Source organism: Giraffa tippelskirchi, chromosome 8 (genome assembly GCF_054371585.1).
Source record: "Giraffa tippelskirchi isolate mGirTip1 chromosome 8, T2T-mGirTip1v1.2.pri, whole genome shotgun sequence".
In the NCBI taxonomy this organism is placed as follows: Eukaryota; Metazoa; Chordata; class Mammalia; order Artiodactyla; family Giraffidae; genus Giraffa; species Giraffa tippelskirchi.
Genome location: NC_137282.1, coordinates 139,043,388 through 139,050,641, shown reverse-complemented (window position 1 = coordinate 139,050,641; position 7,254 = coordinate 139,043,388). Strand labels below are relative to the sequence as shown.

The following is a 7,254-nucleotide window of genomic DNA, read 5'->3' as shown; positions in this document are numbered from 1 at the left end:
ACCCCTGGGTCACGAAGAGTCTACAGACTTTAAACATGCATTTAAAGGAGAGAGAGTTGGTCAGCATGATTAATATAAATATACACATTTAAAAACCTCTATATTGAAAATGATGAATCATTGTACCCACTGATTTAAAATCTTTACAATTCATTAGGGGAAACCAGGGTGCCCACAGTTCCCCCATTTTCTTATGTAGATTTTAAAAGGGGACCATTACTGATATTTTTAAATACAAAAGCTCCTGTTCTTGTTTGTTCAGCAGGAGGGTTTTGAAAGCTGGATTTGGGGATTTTAAGGGTGATCTCTCTGTGTTGATGGCTACACAACTTTTTTTTTTTTTTTTTACAGTGACTGTACCTTAGTCACTGTAGAACAAAAAAGCCGGCTCACCACAATGACCATTTTTTATATTTCCCCAGTCATTCAGCCCAACACATTTGAAAACTTAAATACTGTATAACCACCTAAGTCTGTCCTGCTTATCCTTTAAGGGTTGTTTGTATTTTCAGCAGATTCCATGTGCCATTCTTTCTTTGGCTGAAGTCTCCATTTTATGAAGTTTTTTTTTTTTTTCCAGATGTCGGAAGCAACATAGGTGCACAATCAAGCAATGTTATTTTCAAGCCTTCATTGCAGAGGCATGGGATATTTTATATCTGCATTTGTTGTCTATAACTTTTAAGTGGTTTTAATCACAGAGAATCAAGAAAATGTCACCTGAACCTTTGGAAGGTTTAAGTAGAATGTTTTTCAAGAAGATACTGAAAAATAAGATATGTGGGGGTTTGTTCGTTTGTTTTGAGTGTATTTTTTCTTGGTAAGGTGATTTGTACAGCTTTTTTTTTCCCAAAAGAAAAACATAAACATCAACAGGAACAAAGTTAACCGAACCTCGAAAATGGGCGCCCTTTTAAGGCACACGGTTTCCGAATTTCATCTAAGCGAATACTCACCTCCTTGCCCCCTTTCCCCACCCCCTCTATTTTTCTACTCCCGCCCAGGGTGCGGAAGGATTCCCACTGCCAGAAGGGAAGTCCAGTGGAGGTTCTCTGCCCCTGGGGCAGAAAATAAATGACAGGAGGGAATGAGGAGGGACCAGGGCAATTTGGGGTGGAAGTTATTAAACCCGATAAGAGTGAATCTGCAAAGGGCGATTGTCTCTAAATCTCTGGACTGCCGAGCGCTGCCGTGCGCTCGGAGGAGAGGGCTCCGGACAACCGCGGTGGATATCGATTCGATCAAAACCGGGGAGACGCTTCATATCGTGCAGAATGAACAAGTCTGCAGATTTTTAATTTATTTTTTTTTAAGATAAGTCACATGAAAGAAACTCGAAGAAGGTGCATCAGAAGGAACTTCAGAAATGAACCCTTTCTTCATTTCCAGTTTAATTTTTATGTTTTGTCTTTCCCTGCCTCCCTCATCTCTCCTGCCTTTTCTCCTCCATCCTGTCTTCCTTCCTCCCTCCCTGACTCCTTCCCCCACTTCCTTTCTCCCTCCTTTTCTCTACTTTAAACATTAACACCTTAAATTATACAAAATCTGTACAAATCTTCGGCTAGGAGCCTGAGCGAAGATTTCCTTCTTTGCTTCCAGACCTAGTCTGGACGTGGGGAGGTATTCTTCCTAATTTTGTTGTGTGGTGGGACTTGAAACGGGCTTTTACCTTCTCTTTCCAGACTTTTCAGAACTAAAACCAATCTCAGATCAATATTGTCCAAGATAAATATGATAGACTTGGAAATTCAAATTCTCTAGACAAAATTTATTAATGGGAATAACTGTCTTTTCCCTTTCAAGTCAGTAACTCCTTTATCTTTCTTACTGAAAGATCATTCCAACCCAAATAAAAAGCACTTGGAAAAAAATCTTAACTTTTTTTCTCTGAATGCTTTTAACACCTTTTTATCTTTTTGGTATATCATTGCTTAGTCTAAAATAAATAAACTCTAAAGCTTGAAACAAACAAAAAAGCCTGAGAAGGATACTTTTATGTAAACAACTACTTAAAAATACATAATACATTGTTAGGGTAACTATTTTACATAGCCGTATATAGAGAATTTCAAATTTTCCATGTGTAATTTTATTTTGCGGTACAATTGCGTATTTTAAAAATTAGAAATGTCTTGAAATATTTGGTTGAAATTTATGTGAATTCTTCAGAAAAACGGAAATCTGGTTTATTAAGAATGAAGCATAAATTTTAAAATATATACACATATACAAATATGTAAGAGATACTCAAAGAAATACATAATTTATCATTAAAGTCCGAGTCAATTTTTCAACGTGGGCATTATTCAAAATATCCTTGAAATTGCAAGGGAAATTTTTTTAGGGAGACTTCCCTAAGTCATTGAACGGGCAACAGCGCCCTCTGTCGGGGTTTTGTGTAAGCAAATTCTGCACCAAAGCACGATTTTTTGTTTCCACCCCCCTCCCCCCGAGAGATTTCTTTCGGTTCTTCAAAACCTGTTATTACTAAGGACATTTTAAAAGTTCAAGTCTTATCATATCTACTAATTTTAGAAATTATTTTTTCCGCATCTAAAAGTTCCAAATGCCTCAAGTATGTACAAATAAAAACTCATTCTCTAAGAAAAATTTTCTAACTTGAGCCAGCTTCTCTCTAACTTTCTATTGCATTTCGCTTTAACCTCCAAACACGTGATGCATGAAAAGCTTCCCACAAGGACTCAATAAATGCAAAACAAAATAAAGGCAAAGGCAAAACAAACTGGTTTCGAAGGGAAGATGTATTTTCATCATCATTTCATTTTCCATTTCATCATGCCTTACACCATATTTATATATATATATTTGTTTTTGTTTTTCAAGGCTGGCACACGCTAGTCTAAGTAGAAGCGCTCTGGAGACATCCCAGGTTCATATTTTCCGCTCTCACTTAAACTTATTTCCGTTTTTAACAGCAGAAAGGACGGTTGATAATACTCCCCGTTTCTCAGTCTCAGAGAGAGGGACTATTTTCCGATAAATGTAGGAGCCACACATGGAAGTGAATGCTCTTAGCATGGCGCCCTCTGCTGGCGGTTTTCTAGTAGATTTCTAACCTTTTTTTTTTTTTAATGTCTCTGAAAAATATTTTATTAAATCAACTATTCCCACTCTCATGTCTCACTTCTTTCTTCTAAAAATCTAATTAAGAATTGTCCAAATTTCTCTGACTTCCTTCCTTCCCCTATTACTCACCTTGGCACCTGTGATTTCAGGTTTCATAAACTCTCTCCCCCTGTAGCTGTCTGATGGACTGCCTTTTCTTTTACACAATACACTGTCGGCCTGGGTTTCCCTCTTCCGTCATTCCAAGCCACAAAGATAGTAAAATGGGGGAACACCAAGATTTAGGATTACCGTGTCACTTTAGGACCCGGATCCCTTTCATCCTGGGTGTTGGAGTAAGCTATTTAATAGCTAGCGTACTGAGCTGTGAAATGGGAATGCATGTGAGAATTCGTTAAGATCACACATGGGAAGGAATCCATTCCATACTGTCACTTTGTAAAACAATTTGATTTCCCATCATCAATTCAAGACACTGAACTGGGTGTCAAGAAAGTTAAGGCTTTCATCAGCTGGGGATGTGCATAATTTCCTGCTTAGAAAGTAAGGGTGAGAACCCCAACCTAGATCTCCCACCTATGTACATACTCAGCACTTTGTCCACATTGCTATGATGCTGTCTTTTTTCCTCCCACCCTTCTTTCCTCCCGAATTGAAGGAGACAGTATTTTTGGACTATCATTTTCTCCAGAGTTATTTTTGTCCTGGATTCATAAACAGGCAAAAGAAAGAGAGAAAAGGGAGCACTGACTTATTTTCACATCTCCAAATACTACTTCAAACTCTTACACATAAAAAAGCATAATCGCTCACCAAATCAGGTATTACAGGTGCTTGTTTTATTGTGATAGTCTGACTCTAATTTTTTTGTTTACCCTGTTTCTATCTGGAAGCTTTCTTGTAATCATATTTTGGAGGAATCTTGATTATATATTTTTAACATCAATTTGGAAAAATTACTGTCAAGGGTGTGAAACTACATTTCAAACCCCTGCCCTTAGATTTATAAGACTTTGCTACCATGTAGGTGTCAGTGATCTGGATATGAGAGAGCGAAATAGGAGGGACTAATGTTTGCATAAAAGTTTTTTTTTTTAATTAAACTTGGGTGGAATTACCTCTAGAATGATTCTTCATGATTTTACAGATGGAGGCAAACACTGGAAAGGAAATAGCTTTTCTTGCTTTAACCGTAATGCTTAATCAATGTCAATATTGTAAATTTCTAAAGTGATGTTTAAACTGAAATCACTTGTAAGGATGAAAATCGCTGTGACCACAGAAACTTCTACCTTTTCTTGGACTTTGAGGAGCAGCAGTAATTTTATTGCCTATTTCAAATGTTCGGAGGTCCTCAGGCTTTTCTGTTTAATTGTGGGGATGTGAAGTTGCAGAAAGGAACACTTTTCAAATTTCTATCTCCTGGAGATAAAGAGGTTAAGGAATGGAAGATGGGGATGCAGCTTGGAGTAAATGGTACAAACAGCCAGGGAACAATTGTTTCCAACACCAGTGGATATTTCACATACAAAATGTGAGAGGTGCTCAGTATGTGAGAGGTGCTCAATTTTCCTGGTGTGACCAATGCAGGGGGACAGGTATTTCCATCACTGTGAATATTTTCCATACTATTGCTTAAAGAAGGGGCAATCTCAAAGGGTGAAAACACTAAACAATTTGGTTTCAAAATGCAACCAATAGACCAATACACATCTGTGAGGGAAAATTCGCAAATAAAGACATGGAAATATGTAAAGCAGAAATCTAACCTTTAAAGCATGAGTAAACATATACGATGTATAACATCAGAGCTGAAATGTCTCTTAAGTCCAAGGAACATTCAGGAGAAATTAGCATTACATTGGAACTACTTCCTAAAACTCCCATTCATGAACTTTGAGAAAAATGGAGAATTATGTGTATTCTGTGACTTTTTATTTCTTTAACATAAGCAGATTCTTTCACTTACCAGCTACGTCATCTTGGGCAAGTCCTTGGATCTTTCCATGCCTCAGTATTCTCATCTACAAAATGAGGTGAATTTACTGAATGATATCGAATTTCTTTTTCCTTAGAAATGGACTTAGTCAGATTTATAAAAGCAACTAATGGTAATTAATGAAAAATTTAAAACAAAAGTTTTTTCTTTCTGAACATGTTACAGCAAAATCTGAACTGTCTGGGACCATCTAGGGGATATTTTAAGAGAACTGACCCTGATCTTTTGATAAATACCAGTCTCACATATGGGCTTCCCAGGTGGTGCTAGTGGTAAAGAACCCATCCTGTGCAACATGCAAGAGACATAAAAGACACAAGTTTGATCCCTGGGTCGGGAAGATTCCCCAGAGGAGGGTATGGCAACCCACTCCAGTATTCTTGCCTGGAGAATCCCATGGACAGAGGAGCCTGGCAGGCTACAGTCCATAGGGTCGCAAAAAATCAGACATGACTGAAGCAACTTAGCTCACATACGCAAAAGTTTTTAGGAATATCATATTAGAAGAAAACGAAGAAATGATAAGAATACAACTTGAAGAAAGAGGCAGTCATTTTGATAGTACCTAATAGGCTCTTTGAAAGACATCAAGTGTCAAGTCTAGAAGAATGACATCCTAATATAGTCAAGAGTTTGCAGTTTCGATTTTGAAATTATGGTCAGTTACCTTTGAAAATGTATGCAAAAGGGAAAGAATATATAATAGCAGAGGCTGGAAAAAAACTTATTTTTCAGAAAGGGGGAAAGAGGGGCTCTAGAAACTACAGGTGGGGAATCATGCTGTTGATTCCACAGAAAAATGATAGTTTAGGTTGTCAGCATGGCTAGTCGTGCACTCTGGAAGGGGAAGAGGGCACCCCTAGGGGCCAGCATGGATTCTGGAAGAACAGATCCTTCCATATGTTCACACATCCTTTGCTATAGATTTACTAGAGTGAGTATCAGGGCCATAATGTATCTGGAGCTCACAGGGACATTTCTAAACTTTCTCACTGGCTCTCCAGTCTGAGTTGAGTGATGCCATGCCATGTGAAGGCAGTGTGCCTTTAGACTAAGGACGTGAGCTTTGGAGTGGGACAGACATATGTGAATTTCAGATCCATCCCTTGCTCTCTTGGATATTATAAAATTACATAACCTCTCTTCAGCTATAATTTTCTTGTATGAAACACTTGAAACATACCTCCATATATGAGACACATTCATTATATGAAATGTGTATAGCAATAACCTTTGCATGGGCATGGTTGTGATCATTAAATAAGATAATACATATGAAATGCTTATTATGGCCTCCAGCATAAGGAAATCACTTGGTGTGTTGTATCTATCATTTTCACCCCAGATTTGCAACTAGTTGAATAATTCTCTTCCAAAGAGGTTGATTGACTAATATAAACCAATTTGAGACAATTGTTTCAATGATTTGCTATAGGACTCTTGTCCTTAGCCTTATCCTTTCTAATATTAAAAATTAGTGACTCAGCAGAAGAATTAGGAGATGTGATCATTAGAGTCAGTACCCTGCATTACAGAACGAGGATTCAAAAACATTTTGACAGGCTAATACTCTGAAAAAAACATCCTCAAGGCTATAATTTAACAAAGATAAAAACGTAAGCATAAAGGGAAGGATGAGAAATTGACAGAGGAAGACTTGAAAATACATACAGTTTTGGGATTCTCTGGCAGTACAGTAATGAAGACGTCACACTTTCACTAACATCGGCGTGGGTTCAATCCCTGGATGGGGATCTTGCAAGCTGGAAAGCACAGCAAAAAAATAAATAAGTAAATAAACAAAAACACATAAGCATCTTGCCCAACAATATATTGAGACACACAGAGAGTGAGTGAAATCCCAGATTGCATTAGTAAAGATCAGGGGTGATGTGCTTAAGACCTCATTTGTAAACCCAAATGTCCCTAAAAGAGAGCAACCAGGTAAAAGAAAGTCCTGGACATCATGTGAGAAAGTGGTGAGGAGATTGGGATCGTCATCCTAGAACAGAGAAAACTTAAAGTTTGAATCCTATCCTCCAGTATTTGGGGCTGGTTTTGGGGAAGAAGGTGTAAACTGAGGATGAAGTTGGTATTTGTCTTTTTCATTCTTACATTGCCAGCATACAGCAAAGTGGTTCACCCAGACGTGCTCAAAGCATTTTAGA

The 7,254-nt window shown here is 37.8% G+C and overlaps 1 long non-coding RNA gene across 1 annotated transcript in view; it reads left to right on the top strand.

Annotated features, from left to right (window-relative positions):
* The window catches only part of LOC145517716 (uncharacterized), a 60,018-nt gene that overhangs the window by 16,084 nt on the left and 36,680 nt on the right, over positions 1 to 7,254 (top strand). The gene's annotated exons all lie outside the window — the stretch shown is intronic.